The 20,580-nt window shown below is 39.3% G+C and overlaps 1 long non-coding RNA gene across 1 annotated transcript in view; it reads left to right on the forward strand.

The window, feature by feature from the left end:
- The window catches only part of LOC139709981 (uncharacterized), a 171,226-nt gene extending 151,456 nt beyond the window's left edge, over positions 1 to 19,770 (forward strand). The window contains exons 3-4 of the long non-coding RNA XR_011709421.1: positions 17,313 to 17,440; positions 18,178 to 19,770. This is a non-coding gene — a long non-coding RNA (uncharacterized lncRNA). The remainder of the gene's footprint in view (positions 1 to 17,312; positions 17,441 to 18,177) is intronic.
- Positions 19,771 to 20,580: the final 810 nt, after the last annotated feature.

The raw sequence follows: 20,580 nt of genomic DNA on the forward strand, positions 1-20,580 counted from the left end.
AATTATAACACTAGTGTGTTTCTCTTTTTCTCTTCTTCATCTTTTGATAATTATCATTGTAAATTCGTGATCGTCTGGCTCCATTTCCACAATGTGTCGTTTTCTTACCCCTCCCCCATCCGACTTGGAGTGGAAAGATGCAGCTAGCTGGACAGTATCTCAGACGGCTTGAGAGGGGAGAGGACCCTGTGGCGGAAAAGGGATTTCAGTCGCGACATCCCCTGATCCCATGGCTAAAGCCCCCCTTCATCCCCCCTGCCTAGAGGAGCATTATATACCAATACACCTGAAGAACTCAGGCACCAGAGTATATTTTTGCGTCTTAGTAGCTCACCTAGATACGATGTTCGCTAGACGCCATGACCAGACACCATGGTGGGGAAAATATTGAAACAACTTCTCAATCGTACAATTCAAGCATATTTTTATGCCTGTCATATAAACAGACAGCATCATTCTATCATTTGTTCTCACCAGCAGATGTGCTGTTACTCCGTTCACCAAACTCGTCGAGACGATTCGGCCTCTATGCAAGATTTGAAAGACACGTTGACGATAAGACTGACGTATTCATTTCAGATATAGTGCAGGTTTGAACGGAAGTCAGCAATCGATGCATTCAACGAATGTGATTGTGTCGTATTTTTATTTTATTCATAATGTGCCATTTTAGCGTTATGCTCCCTTCTTTTTCGCTTTTTATTTCATTTTCAACCCAATTTCTTGCATTATCTTTTTTTTTCTTGCATTATCTTATTAGGCCTATGTTTTTTGTCAATGATTGTATTGCGTATTTTTTTTTTTGCATTTGTTGTTTAAACAACTGAATGAATGAATAAAGAAATACATAAATACATAATAAATTCATGAATAAATAGGTGTAGATAAGTAGATAAATAAATAAACAAATAATAAATAAATAAAAAAGTGAATAAATCAATGAATCAATGAACCACTTATACTGGAGTTTAGTGGCAAGATGCTCGCCCCCCCCCCCCCCCCAGAAAAAAAAAACCCGAAAAAAACAAAGCAAACAAGGAACAAATGTATTTTCAAAAGCTGGGGTCAGAATTCTTCACGTTTTTCCTTTACTTTTCATAATATAATGACATTATGCTGTATCGATTAGATCTATTTCAAGTTTGTCATTGTGTACATTTTTGTGTCCGTTTTCTCTCAATATAGTTGCGTTCTCTTTGCTTTATTGTGTAACAGTACATTCACCTGTTGTTTGTTTCAATACCGCAAGAATTCATAAACTGTTAAAATGGCTTCTAGACGTCATTCCTGTGTCGTTACGTGTCTTCCTGATGAAAATAATTATGATGACTGAATTGTTGTTTGCAGACAGAGGACTTCGCCACGAGACTACACACCGTCAATGTTTATGTTCGGATTGAGTGCGTGAAGCTTTATCGCACTCACATGAAATGTCCTTTTTTTCGGGTTCTTCGTCTTCCTAAAAAGGAGCCATAACGTCCTATCCGACGCTGATCTTAGTTTTGACAAGGACACGTGTGATATGAGCCACAAATCCTGAGAGCTTTTTAATTGGATATTCTCTGCGTTTTTGTTCAATTTCTGGTTTTTGTTTTCAGTTACCAAATGAAGCTTGGGACAGGGGTGATAATAAGGAAAATATAATTTTACAGCTTTTTACTGTGATTTTGTGACCTACAGAATTTTTAATCTTATCAGAATCAGGGTGTTCATTTCATTCAAATTATCATCATTATTTGATATCATGAATCAACTCTTGAAAACTATCGTATAAGTCATAACCTTCTTAACTGCGATCACTACAGTAATTGAAACGGGAACTTCACCATGAGAGTGCTGTGTATCATTGATATGCATTTCTGTCTTGGGTAAATTTGCGAGAACATTAGGATCCATTCTCATTATTTTCTAAGTGCCTCTCATACATTGTCATCATTCTCTCTTGTGTCAACCAGATATGTAATCATTGATACCAGTGGAACGGTCAGTCCAGAATAGATTGAATAAGTATAAGGTAGCTATCACCATATTACCCTCCTATACAGTCGCAGACACGGTCTGAGAAAAGAAAAAGTTAACAAACGAATAAACAAACAACACGTTTGATATGTGTTCAGATATTGAATGTTCGATGTCTAGACTTCATCGCATCCCCAAATTCATAAGTGTATAGGAATTTTTTAGATGTTTCCATGCTTGCAACTTTATTAATGAAGCAAGTAAATAAAGTGTTTGATATTTAGCATGTGTTTAATGCATAGTCTCCGCACGCTGTTTTGCATGTAGGATTTCAGGATTGATTCTCCTTTGGAAAAAAATAAACAAAATTATAAATTATTAGACTGTCTGTCAGCATCATTTAAATCAGTAACTAGACAAAAGTATAACGAATCAGTAAAGTGTTTAGGAAGTAAGCTGTCATTTGTCGAATACAAAGTCATATCTCAATATTATGTTCCAGTATTTTTTTCTCAAATATCCGTCTCTAATTTCCGTTTCTCTGTGACTGAATTCAACAGGTAATGAGTTTATTATGACTTTTTAGTATACATAGAAATTATTAGTGCGGGATGTCTCTGGAAATTGCTCTGTGTATGTGACTGTATTATTTAAGATCCTTCTGTTCCTTTTCCATCTCCTCGGAAGCAATCGATTACCACTTGATTACGGCCATTCTGAAAGACCCTCCCTGAGGCATTCGTTCAGTGGAGCTTTTTTTACGCGTACCAGTACTATTTGATTGCTCAACGGTGAGACATCAATCAAACGTCATAATTCCTTTGATATTAGACTGTTTGTTAATTTGCCGGAGACGTAGATTGAACTCACGTGTAATTTCCTAACGCCATTTGAAGGGGATTTATTGTAATGGGGCTGTGGTTTCTTTGTAGACCTAGGTGGTCATGGATGGTCTTCTCAAAAAACCTCGAAGTATTTTCTTTCTTGTCGTTAAGAGTGATGCGTATAAACATAAGATATCCGTTCACTTCTGTTTTTATGGATATCTGATTTTGCTGTGCGATATGATTTCTAAATAACTTTATAAAGATATCAGCCGTGACATACGAACGTGAGCTCGCGTGTAATGCAGAACAGACGAGGAAGACGATTATTGGCAAGATACTCATGTCAAATGAAATGTTGCTTGAATAAACGTTCTAATCCTGAAGAGAGCAATTCGTAAATAAAATTTCTGATGACGATAGTATATACACATAATGATGAAAGGGTTTAGAGAATACAAATCACAATAGATCGACGACTGTTTTGAGGCTACTTCCATAAACTAGAAGTGACCACGAGAACCCAGATTTCTTTGAAACCGAGGGTAATCTCACCATTAGTCAATCAGGTATTACTGCGCAGTGAGTCCCCATGTACTATGTAATCTCCTCTTAAAGTGATCTTTATTCTAAGCTCTGGGCCAAAGTCAAATGCGTATTTGATGTATTTTGAACACGCAACTATCTCGGGCAACCACTAAGTGGTTAAGCAGATGTTACCCTGGAACCATATACGACATTCAGGATGTATGAACTGTCAAGTTTGGCACAATGGTTCGCATGTATGGTGAGTTATTCTAAAATAGCGAAATTTGTGTATGTGTGTGTGGGGGGGGGATGGGAGGGGGAGTTTACTCAGGTGTACGTCATGTTTGTTAGCTGCACTCCGCCTTACATTAATCAGCGATTAAAGCTTCCATTAAAACAGCAGTACAATACAATTTATAATATTTTCTAGAATGAATGTCGAGCCCTCGGCTCCATTGTATTCAAGCGTGGATTTGATGTTTGTGTAATGAATTGGTCGTGTGTCTGTAGAATTTTGTTTGTTTACTAATTATGAGACTTATTATTTTGATTGTTTGGTGTAGCTCAGTTCCAAGATATATGTGAACCATTGTTTGTTCTGAAGCAAATGACAATTCGTACTTGGCTTTGCTTGACTGGATTTTTTTTTTTTTTTAGTTCATGAATCGGGGTAGTTGCGTGTGTTATAACCACATTTGCAGGTTTTCTAACTGGTTGCAATAGTCGCAGCAACCACACCAACATTTTATGAATGATTTGTTCGGGTGCTGTTCGTTATTCCGAAGGTTCGTTATTCCGAAGGTTCGTTATTCCGAAGGTTCGTTGATCCGAAACACACAAATCCTCTATACCTATTGTCGTAATCAAAAACTGCTTGGATAATACGCAATGAAAATTCGATATTGTCTCTAGGGAGGATGATACATGTGTACATTTTCAGGTAAAGCACGTCATGTTGCGTGAAGAAGTGGCGTAGATCAAGAATCTTGATTTTAATTCAGTCTGAACAATTATTTACCTGAGCGATTGGATTTAGAGCGGAGGGGACTGTATGATTTTTCTATAGCCTACCTACAGATACCCTCACACACAGTAACAACAGTAAGACTAATACAGAGAATGAGATATACGTATGGACAAGAATAAAAAGTAACATTGATGGTAATAATGGCAATAATTATCGATGGTAACCATGGTGATAACGTAGGGCAACTTTAATTATAACTAGATTCATAGTGATAAGTGTTGTTACTTCGTAGAATTACGTACTCTTTGATATTTCAGTAGAAGTTTCTTATTATCTCACAAAAAAAGTTGGAAACCCGAGGCCCCATCTCAGCCAATACTATACCATCCCTTTAATTTTGAATGCCTTCCCTTTTTAAGATGGTGACCGCGGCTTCCCCCCCCCCCCCCCCCCCAAAAAAAAAGAAAGAAATCTTATGTTTAAAGAAAGTGAAATGCATGCAACTGACAACTCGTGGGGTTTTTTTTCACTTCTAACAATGGGTACTCTAACTTGAATATCCAAACAGTACACCTAACCATGTGTCCTAAATCGGGTTTTACACAGAAAAGTTGCAGATTCTTTTCGTACACATGAAGTTTTATACATACATGTAGGCCTATACATGCATTTCTTCATAGAAAATAATTAATTACACACACATGTAAAAGGCGTAGAGCAAATAAAGTCAAGGGGATAGATAGAAATTAAAAGAGATGAGAAAATGAAAGAAATGCACTAGCTGTGCAAGAATGACAGGGAACAAGCTGAAATACAATGTAAGCCTACATTAAATTCCACTCTTCACAAGGGATTCACTGTTTCTGATGGCTGTAATAACACAAGAGCGTAGATTGCAATTAGTATCCTGGGCTTGAACCGAATGCAAACATGACTATATGTAACTTTTTTCAGAATCCTGCGAACGTAATGCGACTAGTGTCATGGCAAAGGACATAATCATTTCAAATAATGAATGTATTATCCTGACAATGATGAAGAAGTGAAGGAGTGGGAGGGGGCGAGCTCATCCTCCGGAGGAGAAAATACCTCTACTTTCATCATTACTATACATGTACAAATGAAATTACAAATTACGACGGCATTCTACGTCGCTGATAAAAGTTTTTGTGGAATCCCGTGTGTTCATTTTTTTGTGTGTGCCTGTTTACATGTGTGTGTGTGTGTGTGTGTGTGTGTGTGTCCAAAGAGAGTATGAGTATGCTGGCATCCCCTTTTCAAAGTGAACATGCCTCTCCTGAATTGTTATGGTGGTGATGATGAATTTTAGACTACCGATAAACGTGAGGCTATAAGGCGACGATAATGGGGGTAAGAGCGGACAAGGTGGGCATTTTAACAGTAATTTCAAAGGTTCTATGTACTTGACCTCAATACACACATTCACACATATTATGCGCTCACGTATCAACGAACGCATAAGACATTTATTACAACACCATTTTTGTCACTACAATAATTTTACTCTATTCTCGAAATTTAAGAGCCTTATTTTACTTTCGGATTTACGAACCTTCATTTTCGGATTAACGAACCTTAATTACTTTTCGGAAAAACAAACCTTATTTTATTTTCGGATCAATGAACCTTCGGAATAACGAGCCTTATTTCATTTTCGAATTAACGAACCTTCGGAATAACGAACCTTATCTTATCTTCGGATCAACGAACCTTCGGAATAACGAACCCTATTACATTTTCAAATTAACGAACCTTATTTCGTTTTGGATTAACGCACCTTCGGAATAACAAACCTTATTTCATTTTCGGATTAACGAACCTTCGGAATAACGAACCTTATGTCATTTTAGGATTAATGAACCTTCGGAATAACGAATCTTTTTTCGTTTTCGGATTAATGAACCTTCGGAATAACGAATCTTCGGAATAACGAACCTTCAGAATAGCGAACCTTCGGATTAACTAACCTTCTGAAGTGTAACCGATTTGTTCAGTCGCTGTGACAATCAGGTTGAAAGTCTACAAGTTACTGTAGACAGTCTTGAGGGCGAAAAGAGAAGAACAATCAAATGTTTACACCTGAGATGACGTTTTGCGTATCAGTCGTCTGGTGGAGTTGTCGAAACACATTTCCGGGAAATCGAAAGGAATCGTGTCAGGCCCACAGGTGATGTTTTAGAAAAAAACGCAAAAAAAAAAAAAAACCCAAGAAAAAATACATAGGATCGTAGGCATCAAAATATACGTTTCCTTCCAATTGGGAGCTCCACATGACGCCATACTGCAGAACATCGCAGGGCGGAGAGCCGAAAGTAGTCTTCTCTGCTACCAATTTAACTGCCGCGATTTCGTCGAAATTCGACGGTGTCGTTATCTCTCTCACGTTTCACCGGTTGCTGTCTTTGGTCTCACTTTCTCATGCCGAGTTTGAAAATGAATCACCGTCTGAACTAACTTCACGTGCAAGCCAGACACACAATTTGCAGACGAATTGAATAATGCACAAATCATGTCTTGTCAAATTGCGTTAGCAAGGACGACTGTAACGCGTTTCGTAAAGTTGTAGTATCTTGCAGAATATCTCGGTGACTGATTGCATGAAGGAGTTGTAACCACTAAATCATATTCCTTTTAAAGCGTGTTTGTTTTTGTTTTAAAGAAAGTTTGTCCTGTTGTGTGCAACCGTAGTTATTGAGCTGGTTGTAGGCGCTATGAGATATGTTTGAGTCGTAGGCCCCTATGTAGGCCTACTTTTTCACCTTCTGGAACAAAATTTCCCCTACCTGTGGGACTCCTGGTAGTGAAGTTATCACCGTCATTAACCTTGTGTCTTTATACAGTAACTAAAACGATCATACGGCATCTTCCTCTCTTCCTTTAACAAATTTTCATAAATATGAAATCTCACATGACACTGTGTCTTCCTCTGGCAACCTAAATGTAACTAGCCAAGCTTTTCATCCCAAACACTTTATGAATACAATGTATATACTTTCCATCTCTTTGATAATACTTATTTACTATTACAGTCAACATCAAGACATTACATGGAACGTTTGGACGTATTCAGTGGACAGGAAGTCTTTCACGTTAGAGCTGCGCGCACCTCTTTGTCGGGTATCCACCCCTTCCACTACATATAGTATTCATTCATTTCATTTATCAAGTTTCCACATGAATCATACAGTGTTGTGTTTACAACATCCATCCATGACAGTGTAAAGTAACACATAAATTATAAGTTGTAATTCAGTATACAAATAGCACTTACATGGCATAAAATCGATTGAAATCATTCTCAAGTACATTACATTCATGATGGATAAATACAATTGTGTGTGATGGGAACCTACTATTAGAAGTGGATGCTTGTGAGAGTAGGTTCCTCAAATGAAAGTCAAACACAGGCTGTTACACTCACACACACACACACACTCAATACGCACACAAGTGCACCTGGACACGCTTGCGTGCGCGCGCACACACACACACACACGCAACAAGGAGAAGACATATACGACCGCTTTCCGCAGTTTTTTACCATCGAATGTTTTTGGATTTCCTGAAAATGTGTATATTTACATTTACATAATAGTGTACATCATTATGTACATGTATATGGCCACATAAGTGATGGGTGCCTTATTATTTCATAATTATAATCGACTGGAAGGTGGAGCCAGTCTGTATCCTTCGTTCACTTTGAATGCCCGATGCCGAAAAGGCATTACCAGTTTGATACATGTATAATTGTTGTTGAGTGAAGTGAAATACATTTGCAATTAATCACAGCCCACCATGATTACATTTCAACCGATGCATTTTCAGGTAGCCTGAGACTTATTAATCATTGAGGCTCACTGGCGCAAAAGTTTTGTAACCTATACGGAATACATCGACTCTTTTATACTCCAGTGCGTTTCTAAGGTGTGACATGATAATATATAGTATTAGAAAATAGCTGTCCAGTCATCATGTTATCATTCAGCACGTCAGCGCCTGAGTTGACAAGCTGTGTCTCATTTCGTAGGCAAGCATCGAATACTATGGAAAGTCTCCCAGTTCAAAGGTCACCCGCTGTGACATAGGGCAAAGGCGGTCAAGAGTCATGTCGAGTTTTCTTTTCCAGAGTGGACTTGCGGCGTGTCCGCATGTGATTCTCGAAGAGCGGAGAGTGCTAAAGAATATACTCTTTTGTATTGTCTTAATATTTATCCTGAGTTCTTCTGAAACTTTTTAAAACTTTCTTTTAGTTTACATGTCTCTTTTGCTTTTCATCTCTTCTCGATTGTCTATTTGATGATTATCAACGCGATTATCTTTATCGTCATTGTGTCGGTTGTCTCATTGAGGTTGCCAAATTGGCAAGAAAGAGCGGAGTGTCTTATAAAAAAAAAATGTATTCGTTCTCAAGCATCTGTGCATTTTGACCCGCATGACAATGCCGTTAAGGGTGCTGTTCGTTATTCTGAAGGTTCGTTATTCCGAAGGTTCGTTAATCCGAAAATGAAATAGGGTTCGTTATTCCGAAGGTTCCTTGATCCGAAAATGAAATAGGGTCCGTAACGAACTTTCGGAACAACGAGCTTTGTTTCATTTTCGGATTAACGAACCTTCGGAATAACGAATCTTATTTCATTTTCGGTATGAACCTTCGGAATAACACACCATATCACATTTTCGGATTTACGAACCTTCGGAATAACGAATCTTCGGAATAACGAACCTTCGGAATAACGAACTGTAACCGCCGTTAATAATGATGTATCTAGGCCCTACGTGAAAGTAAATTCTCGACTAAATGATATGCATTTGCGAATGACTTCCAGGATACTGTATGCATATCGTCACAGGTACCCGGCGCGGGTACTAGTATAGAGGGTGTGATTAATTTGTTTCTCACACCATTGTTCTATCGTATCATAGAAACATCCCCTGAATATTAGATATTGTACTCTGTGGTTTAGATCGGAAATCAGCGCACTGTCTTATTGTGTAGTATAATTATGTTAAACCGTCTGGAACTCGTGTACAAGAACATATGGATGATTAAATTCGTTATGAGATTTCTGTGCAAGACATGCTTCTTATTACTCGACGAACACGAGCTAAAGAAAAAAAATGTGAAGCGTAGACTCTTCTAAGTCTGTTTATGATATCAGATGCGAAATTGGCCAAAAGTCGAGGTCATGGAAAAGGCAAACCCTGGTGTTCAGTTACGATCACGATCACATTCCAGCAATACTTCGCGAAGATTTGTTTGAAAATGTCGGATATGTTTGTGGATTCTGGTTGAAGCGAAAGTGAATGATTGCAGATTTATAGGCCATTTATTTCTTGCAGCCATTCAAACCAACTGCACAACACGGTGATGAACAACTTTCTAGTGATAATTGTTGTGAAGGGTATATGATATTGAAATATTGCCGCCCAACGCATGCTAACTGACGAGCGTCTGCACTTTCGACTTAACAGAACACAAAAGTTGGAATATCTTGCGGGACGTTTACTGTTTTCTTCTTCTCGCTCAATCGAATGTCTGTGATCCGTTATCTAAAAGAAGAAAAAAAAAAACACTTCGAAATCTTTATTTTTCAATACTAATTGTAGTAGCGATAGTTATGATATTAATATAGAGTAGGCCTATATTTCTGTTTTAGTATTCTGGAAGAATATACACAGAATAAGTACGTGTCGATATTGTAGTCATGTTGCTTTAGTTATTTAGTCCTGTATGATTGATTAGAAAATGACCACTGTGGAATATAAAAACGACTGCAGAGTTTGAATAATGATACACATTTTTCATAATCAATAGTCGCATGATGTCATGTCATATGTTAACTCTTCCCTTTAATATCCTGTTTTGACCGTGGCAATTAAAAAAAAAGTTATGACAACTGTAATTCATCTCCCGCATTCGAAATGATTTGCATATGATTAACCAAAAGATAACTTCGCACTATGGTTAATATATCTCATATTATACTGATTTTAAGATGCAATTTTAAATAGGATTTATACCTAAATTCACCATTTATTGTATGTTATCATACATACGATTGATAATCTCGATCGAATGCACTTGACTACCCTCTTATCAGTCTTTGCATTTGATCATGCATTTAGACTGTATGCTACAACGTGACAGAGCATGAATGATGTGTATTTTATTTGTAGCATTTTATATTGCAGTCTTGATTGTAACATTATTGTACTGAAGTGTTCACTCCATTTCGAAATCTCATAGGCATATATATGTATGTCTATATATATATAATAGTATCTTTACAGGTGATGACGATGATGATGATGATGAAACAGCATTCATGTGCAGGCGCAATTTATCCGTAGCAATATTCAAAGGCGGTATTCACATCATCACTTATGCTTTACTATATCGCACCAGTTCTGACCCGCCCCTTTCCGTAAGTCGCACCTTTACTGCAGTCACAAGTCAGGTTCATAAGAGTGAAACGTTTTCGAAGAATTACTCGGTCAATATGATCACATTTCCAATCGCCCTGCAATAGCCTTACTTCAAGGTTGTCGTGTATTGTGTCACCCGTAATGATAATTTTGCGTTTTGTACCTAAACTAAACGCTGTCTCTTTTTCTTAACGTTTCATCCTACGCAGGTCAATTAGCGTGAAAAAAGGCTTTTCTAAATATGGTTAACCGATACTGAAATTCCTGACCAATTCTTATTATCGTTTTTGACAATAAAGAAGGCTGATGGTTTTGAAGCCTAGCTAGACCTGGACCATGATTTTCCACGCGAACAGTCACATTAGAGAGACGAAATTGTAGACGGAGTCTGGGATAAGAATCGCCTAAACCGAACGCGAGCTCATTTAAGTATGCCTTGTTCGTCTGACCGCAATAACCAGACTCAGGTGATGTTTGAAGACTCACAAAGCATTCACCGCAGCACAGCGGTTCTGTCAAGTTTTGCCGACGTTTTAACCACTTCATTTGTCCCAGATTGCATTGCCCAGTATGTCTCCACAGCTAGAGAAGGAGATAATAAGTGTGATTTGCACAGTGTCCAGTTTGCTTTCCAGTTTAATGCGCTGTATTGGTATACTTGGGTACGGCAGTGAAATTGTTTCCGTGACATATTCGTATAAAAAATAGGAGTAACTTCCTATAGTCACGCAAAGTTTGATGTACCGCTCCCATTCTGCCTATCAGTTGAACACATACCTGCTGGCAATATTTGTTTAAAAAAAGAAATAAACAAGTAAACACATAAAAGACTTGCTTTCGAATCACTTCTTGAAGTTTAAATACATCATAATATGTTACGATGTTTTATCTCAGCAATAGTGCTTTGCACGTTGAAGTTATTTTAGGCTGACGTTGGTCATCAAAATTATGCTTTTGTGAAGTTATGATGACCAATATAGTCATAATAGCCATCAGTGTTATACGTAATGTGATGAAATGCTTCATAGTCTTATCTGGGGGCTTGCCGGTACATTTTTGTTTTTCATCGGTTGTACTAGCTCTTGACTGTTGCTGAAGAAGAAGAAAAAAACACCAGCAAGGATAAACAGGTGATTAAATTACGTAAATAGCTTACTCCTTGGATGCATACTCTTTGTATCATCCTTTCTACAAACACAATCAGTCTTTCTTTCTTATCATTATCATTAATGCCACAAATTTCCGCTTTCTTTCTCTTTCCGATCTCTTAAATTCACAACCCATAACTAATCTGACTAGACATATAATCTCGTGACCTTGTCTGAACATTAAGCTTGACCACATAAGCCATAAGAAACGCACAAGAATAGAAAATTACGCCTAATCGATGAAGTTTGCCGTCGATGCGTATCACCAATGTAATTCGCAACGTTCAAATCGATGTACTCGGTTTGAAGATGCGGAAAGGAGGGTAAGCCTTTATCGAGAACTCTCGTATGGTCGATTGTCTTTATCAGCACCTCCATCTCAAAACAATGTGTATGAACATTACACATTGATATAGCTTGATGGTGAAAGAAGTGACCCCCCCCCCCCCCACGCACTTTCTTCCGAAGGGTCTACCCTGAGATATTTGCTTTTCAAGCACGGCTCCAGATTTCTGTTAACGGAAACCAGTCCACTCCAAAAGTAGGGATTTTGGGCAGTCGGATATGCTTTTGGATTTTCGAGATCCGATTTCTCTCCGGGGATGTATGTAATGTACACAAAGCTACGAGATCTCAAATTCTGGCTTTAGCTCTAGTCTATTTTCTAGACATCTTCCTTTTGTTTGCAATACTGTTATTCGTTGTCATTTTGTTTTGGGGGAGGTCACAACGATGAGGTCATCACCTGTATAATTTGCAGAAACGAGTTGGGTAGAATGAGATCACACACCAGAAATGCCTCTCTGAGAGAGAAGAGCTTTCAAGACTTGATTATGGTAGTTAACAGAGTTCTTAGCCTAGTCTGAAATGTCCCAGCTCATACAATGTAAAATTGATCATTGAATATGAAGTAAAAACATGACTTTGAAAGGAAAATGCACTTTTGTAAACAAAGAAACGAGAAGTCACTCGCCCAATCTTGTATTTTCATTGATCTTAGCTAATAGTTGGTTCTTTTCATGGCTTATTGAAATCATGGTTTCATTCCTAGGATTGAAAATAGCAGATATTTATCTCTTTCCTCGTGAAGAACGAACAACATCAAGGAAACTTCTGCACTTTGGACTATACCACTCGGTCAAGGGATGAATATTACCTTTTTGTGTGATTCCAAAACCAAACTACACACAAAGCAATCCCACGTCAAGTTTATTGATCCCATTATGAGGTAAATTACGCCCATAAATTCTCTCACAAAACCAGTGAAAAGGAAGGTCTGATGGTATCTGGTAATTGCCTTCATATAGAAGATTATGCATCACAAAATAACCATCTACAACACCTCTCATCATGAATCATAGAATTCATTCAATTCCAAAAAGTGCTGCTTGCGGTCCATAATTAACCCGCATAATATATTCTGATATGACATTTCGCAACTTACAAGGTGTCCTCGTGTACTTTTTGTGTGAAGAAGCGTGGTGATGTGTGTGCTACGTGCGGTGTTAGAAAGGAGTTGATTCAAAGAGGTCAGTGAAATATCACCTCCAGTGATTGATCATGTCGTCGTGTTTCAATGGAGAACACGTTGTAGCGCCTTGTCATTAGCAGCTCAAAGGAACACAATTGCACAAGTTGATATCAAAGTCATATTGTGTGCCATCAGCTCGCAACGAACAATCGCCATAACCTACATTTCTAGCAGAAAATTAAATCCAGGTGAAGACCAGAACATGACTGACTTCCATTATTTTCTGACAATTGCGGTTCATGCTCGACTTTTGTGTCCCACTCTAACGCCCTAAAGGTAGGGAAAGAATCCCCTCCCCTATCTCAAGAGCGCATTGTTCGTCACCATATATCGCTCTTATCTGTCATATCTGCGGAGCGGCGTCGAGCAACCGATCTTTTTTTTCTCCCAGTAATATTCTTTCTCTTTCTTTTTTGTATGCATTGGCACTAGAAATAAATGATAGGAAGCAGAATATTCACCGAATACGTCCGGAGTGGATAAAACCAGAAGTGCTTTTCATCGCTTGCCGACAAAGTATATTTAGCGTGTAATTACATTTATGTTAGAATTGAGGCATGTCATTAGCTCACCTGAGCCGAAGGCTCAAGTGCGCCGAAGGCTCAAGTGCGCTATTGCGATCACTCTTCATCCGGCGTCCGTCGTGTGCGTCGTGGTGCGTCGCCCGTCTTGCGTCGTCCGTTTTCATCTTCTCCTTGAAGACCTCATAACAGATTTTTACCAAATTTGGCAGGTAGCATCCCTATAGGGAGATAGGATCTCTACAAATGGGCACCATGCTCCCCCTGAGGGCCCTAGCGGTGTCCACCCCCCCCCCCCCACAATTAAGGAATCTTAAAAAAAAAACTGAAGTTCACCTAAAGTGATAGAGATAAGTTGATACTATGAAGAAGTAGATTAATGACTGCCTAGTTTCAAGCAGGGAGGTGCACCTCCCTGTTTCAAGTTTGTTCATGGCGGATCCAGGGGTGTCCCCTTGGGACCCAGGGGAAGGAGGTGGAGGGGTCCAAATGAGGGCCTAGATTGTACATTTTCATCTCCTTCTTGAAACAGCATGAGGGGTTTTTCACCGGAGTGACAGAAAGCATCCCTATGGGAATAGGATCTCAACTTGCTCGAATGGGCACCATGCTCCCCTTGGAGGCCCCAGGGGGCTCAAACACCCAAATTAAGGAATCTTTCAAAATCTTCTTCTTTAGAGCTATTTAATGGAGTTTACTATGAGTGAGTAGGGCCTACATTGATGGCTGTAGTTTCAAGTTTGTTCATGGACAGACAAAACCCCCAAATTTAGGAATCTTGACAAATATACTTATCTCAAATTGTAAGTGATAAACTACGGTAGTGCAGTGTGTAAGAGTGTGGCAGATCGGGGGATGAGCTGAAGGGGGAGGGAGGGAGACTAAATTGAGGCCAATTTTCACATTTTTTTTTTCATGACTATACATTGGTATAGTCAACCATCTACAACCTCTATCAAGTATCATTCTTGAAAATGATTATTGAACACGATATAACTTTTGACTGTAATGAAGACTTTTACAAGCACAGAGAAGCGGGAAACCTTCAGGTGATAATACTGATGAAAATGAATGAAAAACGGGACGAGAAAAGAAAATACGGATTAAGCGATGAAAAGAGAGGGGAAATAAAGGAGGACTTAAGTGACCAAAAAGGCTCCTATTAGTATTCAATCTTACGATATAGATAACACGTCGAGGACTTGGCCGTATCATGATTTCTTTACGCACATACCTAATTTGTAATATTCATCTTCCCCTCTAACTCTATTTATCGCTCTTATTCTTCATATTTTGTCTTACATGCGGAAATGTGTGTTTCCAAATCAAATTCGGTGCTATTGCTGCAGGTGTCAGTGCTATCTCAACACCAGCACCATGCAGTGATAATCCAGAATTTGACAATTCAATCAGTGTAAGTATAGGTTGACCTCAGGAATTACAAGGTAGTTCCGGAAGCTGTAGTGTTGGGTCCGGTGCTAATTGTCGTCTGTTGAATGCAATTCTTGTTGGCCATTTACTTGCTTTTTGCTTTTACCAATTTGGCTGATACCAGCCCGTAGGGATTATCAAATTTGCCACTTTAAGTTTGTTACCAGATAATAAAATGTATGTGCGAGACCCACATTCACGTCCGTGGATGCACGTCGTCTCACTCACATCAAGTACAATAGTCCATAATAATGCATTAGTCATCCGTGTGTTAAAAGTACACGAACACTCTAGACATGGCCGCATAAATCTCTGCCTTGGAGCAAAATTAAGATCGTTGTACTTTGCGGATGTTAAGAAATGTGTGCCATTTTAATTCTTTTTCTGCATCACTTGTCTTATACAAAGCATTCAAGGTTGCATCTTTTCATGTTTCTCTTGAACCAAGTGCAATCACTTTTTCCATCGTGCCATTCCTGCGGGACTTCGCAGTGGGATCGATAATTATGATCGGTATCACTTGCGCTTATGATCTGAACGTCGGTGTTGGAGCTCGATCTAAAGACAGTTGATCAGCCATTTCTGTGCCAGGGACTTTGGTCAATGTGCAAAATGCTATAGCTTTTTCTGTGCCAATTGACACTCAAAGCACATGCAGGGTTAAGAGACTACACGAGCGCCAGCACTACTATCGAACTTGAAATTACCCAATGTGAACTGCCTCTCCATATGATTATGCATATCGTATTACACAACGATGTCTTTTCACCAATGACCGTTTTCAGCATTGTATCCACCTATTTTCAATGATTGTGGGAGGACAGAGGAACGGGTTGGGGGGGGGGGGGGCATGATTGGGTTATGGTGCATGACTTGAACCATATAGAATCCTTGACTTTATAATGTCACCGGAGTGTTAATCTGTATTCGGGCAAATGTTGACCTTGGAAAAGTACACCATCGTATCGGTTATAACCTGGGGCTTGGATTATCCTTTCAAAGATTGAAAACCTCAAAACCTCAAAATATATGAAGAAGTTTAGGACGGTCCGAGAGAGCATTTATTGACATTGAAATGATTATCATTGCAGTACATTAATGTACATTGACTCAAGGATTATAGTTTTTGTATTAATTCCATCACGAATGGATTTGCGATCATAAGTTTTGTTTATTCGAATAAACCGTCTTCCGGGCAGGCAAGTAATCCGCTGTGTTGGGTATCAACGGCGCGTGATATGAACCATTGGTGCCACTTCATTTTCTCCTCGTAATAATCCATATACGAATTGTTTATAAATCCCACTCCATCAACAGTTTCACATATAAATTTCTTCATCGTCGTGTGGGTAATAACATGTGAAATATATTCCTTGAAGCATTGGGTAAGGGTCTCTATTTCCACTACTTATCGATTTGTATCGATTTACGTACATTTCCAAATTTTCCTTAGCGCCATCATAATAGTTTTGTCCATTTTATTGTAACAAGTTTTATTAATTTTTAGGGTAATACAATGTGCACAAATTGTGGTACGCGGTTTGATGTGAAAAACGTCTGGTGCCCCGCACAATTCAATTTCTGGTAAGTGTGGCATGTTTTAAAGATCTTCTGTGAGCTTCAGGGATTGGAATATGTATGATTTCGAACAACATTTTTACATAGAATTTGCGTGTAATTTGATTGATCAGCAGTGCAAAAGATGTATGAAATGACCTGGGAGTTCTTGACACTGTTCAAAGTCTTTCTAGTTACATGTATTTGTTGTTGTTTTTTCCCCTAAAAGACGAAATATCAAAGCTATGGCAGGTAGCTAAAGTATTATTTCAAAATGACGTGATACGTTGTAGAAGGCAATAACAGTTGTCTTGTGTAAATATGCAATGCCTAAATTTTTGTGTAATTAAATCATGCTTCTATCTTACTGCTCTGCTTGTTTCACTTATCACGCAGATTTCGTCACAGATTTCATCACGAGTAATGGCAGGCACTATCTGATCGGATGGGCTGCTCAACTAGAGGGCTGGCTCTTGCTACCAACGGAGTCCTCTGTCACGTGAACATGAGGTGAAAATATGAAAGTAAGAAAAAATTGAGAGAAACAACAAAGAGGAACGTATAATATGATCTGTGACTGACCATCACGTGTAAGAAAGTTTCCGTTGTACCAACACTGATCTGCATTGTCGTCAGGTGTTGATATCAGAGTACAGCATAAAAGAACTTTATTTCAATTGCCTCGGAGGACGTGTGTCTGTGTACGTCCATTTATTGCAGTTGTATATGGTTTGTCAAATCTCAGAACTTGATAAAGATATCTGTGTGAAAGGACACCTATTCTGCACACGGGGGCCACTGACGGAATGATTGCCCACATATCGTAGTTCATATCGATGTCGGGGTAACCATAGTGACGCATATAAACACGCAATACCCTGCGAGGATATCTTGGCGAGTGGTTTCGCACACTCTGCAAACAATTACTTAATGCCTCCAGGGTTGTCCAAATAGAAATGATGTTATTATGAAACGATCAAGTTTGCTTTTTCTACCGTGAATGTCGTGTTTATCTTCAGACTAGCTCATAGGAAAGGAGAAGGGATAGATGAGCTCGCTTTTTTGATTTCCAAGAAGAGGCAGACAATATTAGACAAGATGATTAACAGTTGCATAATGCAACCACTGCTGTCTAGCCGACCCAAGCTGCTGTTCTCGCTCTGACCCCGTCAACAAAATGACTGTCAAATTTGTTCCGACGGCAGGTTATTACAACAAACAAGTGACCATGAAATGAATGCCCGATTTGTTCCACATCCAGGAAATCTTGAGGGATGGCGAGGAAGCGGAGACCCCACCTTTGGGAGAGGTTCTCAGGAGTCTTGGTGGAAGTACCCCGTGATGGTGAGGGCGATAAGGTAGGCTTGGTCGAAATTGAGTTGACCACGAGTCATTGGGACAGCACGAAGCGCCGAAACCTACGCCGACGGGCCCCCGTGGGGAGTGCTTCACAGCCCTGTGGGGAGGTTCAAGAGGAGTGCCTCCGCAAATCAACGTAGTCTGCGGATTCTACGCTGGAAAATCTCTGGATAAATAAAATAAGCGCGAAACTATTTCTGATTAACGTTGGTTACAGATATTACTTTGGATTCACCTGATGACAAGGAGTGGTAAAGCTTCGATGCCCACAACGAATCACATTATCCTATAATCTGCCCCTTGATGGCCCGGTCAGGCAACCAGATGGGTGTCGGGATTACGGGCAAAAGACGTCTCGGACAGGTGGGCGGTCTCGCCTTCAGAGACTACCGTCTTCCACGATAGGAAGGAGGAGGGGAAAAAGGCGGACGTTATTGCATATTTGTCATCATATCTTTATGACAACCTATGTTTGGATGACTGCTAATGTATGAGTAATTTGTCCCGTCTCCCCGATCTGTCATAAAACACACGCCTTCCAGTACCTTCCCCCGCCCTGTGATCCATGGCGCTTTGGCGGGTTCCTGACAGGCGTCTTACTCGGGGCTGAACTTTGACACATAAATCGAGACTCTGTGGAAACGGCCTGGCTTGTAACCCGCGGGGTAGAAAGTTAATACGTTAAGCTCCAATTCTAGAGCCTCGGATGTAAGACCACTCGACCGATCAAACGTCAAGTTTGATTCCCCCAATAGAGTTGGCATGTATCATAATGATGCCCATGTAACTTTGAAAGTTCTCGAAGACTTCTCTTTGCTCAGTTGCTCTGTTAGATAATTTTAATTATGATGACATCTTCGACAACGATAATGATACTGATGTTGATCGAAGTATACCAGCGTGGTAATCATGGTGATGACGAGTGTAACGAAATTTGGTGTACACTTTGCGTAATTTTGTCAACAAAGTGATGTATCCACGTTCATTTGATGATCTGTTTAAACGTGAAATAAAGTTGAATATAACAGTCACAATTTGGGTGTGCTTAGCCTCCTGCCTATGTTGTTGTTTCGTTACGACTTCAGCAGTCAAAGGAGACAGTATGGAGCGCAAAAGTTATCAGACACAAGTTAAAAGTGATGATGTAATGATGACAATGTAATGATGGCTCTACTGATGATAAAGTATGAAATGATGTATTTTCCTTCCAGAAGGATATTTGAAGAATATGTCAGAGATAATGACGTTTAGGACTATGAAGACACAATGGCAGTCATTCAGAGATTGGTGTAAAGAAAATGGACCACACATCAAATCTATTCACTCATGGTGTTGTAACGGGTTGCATGATAATGACCTTGATTTCACGGCACGGACATGTGAAATTAGGAAGTCGAAGACAATAATAGTGATGGTCTTGAGACGGCATTACTGTGGCAACATTACAACAGTAGCTACAACAGTTTAACATGATACAAGTTGACGTATCTTTAAATCGCCGGTCTATAGCAGAGAGCTAGTCCTTCATGTTGACGATTGGAACTACAATATTGAGGGAATGAATAATGATTGTTTATGAGGAGGAGCCTGGATATATTACGTGTGGAAAAGAAGCAACGTCAATATTTTGAACAGGATTGAGCTGAATTGAATTGAACTGAATTAAATAGAATTTATGGTGATGGCAGTTGTGGGGAGTAGCCCTCGAGACAAAGGAAAAGTTATATCAATGTTGGTTATGAAATATAGAGTAATTTACGAATGATTTTACCAGAGCGCAAGTGTTTCGCGACATCACCATGGCACCACGTGTTAATCAGCATGGTGTCTTAATAGCCCTGACGAGACACTATTTCTGCCAAATCTAGCAAGTGCGATCACGTCAGCAGTCACGTTTTGATAGGAAAAATGACCCTGCTCCTTTCAACAAACATTTTTAAAGCAATTAAACTGCTGTCTGCGAACTCTAGGGATTCGTTGGTGACATGGATGTTGCGTTCAGATATAAGGAGTTCATGGCATTTCGCCTTCAGGATTTGTTCTTGTTTGTTTGTGTGTTTGTTTGTTCGTTTGTTTGTTTGTTTGTTTCAAACCTGGCACCTTGACATTTCACTTCGGGCAGTTGGTCCGCATGAATTTTGCTCAATAGTCAAGACAGTGTCCACTGCTTTCTGACCATTACAGAAGTTTAAGCGGGGTTCCCACTATAGTGCGATCCATTGCGAACGCCACGATTGGACATTCGTAACTGATCGTGGAAAATTTGTTGAACTCGTCTGAAATTTCACGTTTGGATACGAGGTTA

Source organism: Diadema antillarum, unplaced genomic scaffold, assembly GCF_040938485.1.
Source record: "Diadema antillarum isolate AM-2024a unplaced genomic scaffold, OU_Dant_1.0 seq00001485_RagTag, whole genome shotgun sequence".
Classification (NCBI taxonomy): domain Eukaryota; kingdom Metazoa; phylum Echinodermata; class Echinoidea; order Diadematoida; family Diadematidae; genus Diadema; species Diadema antillarum.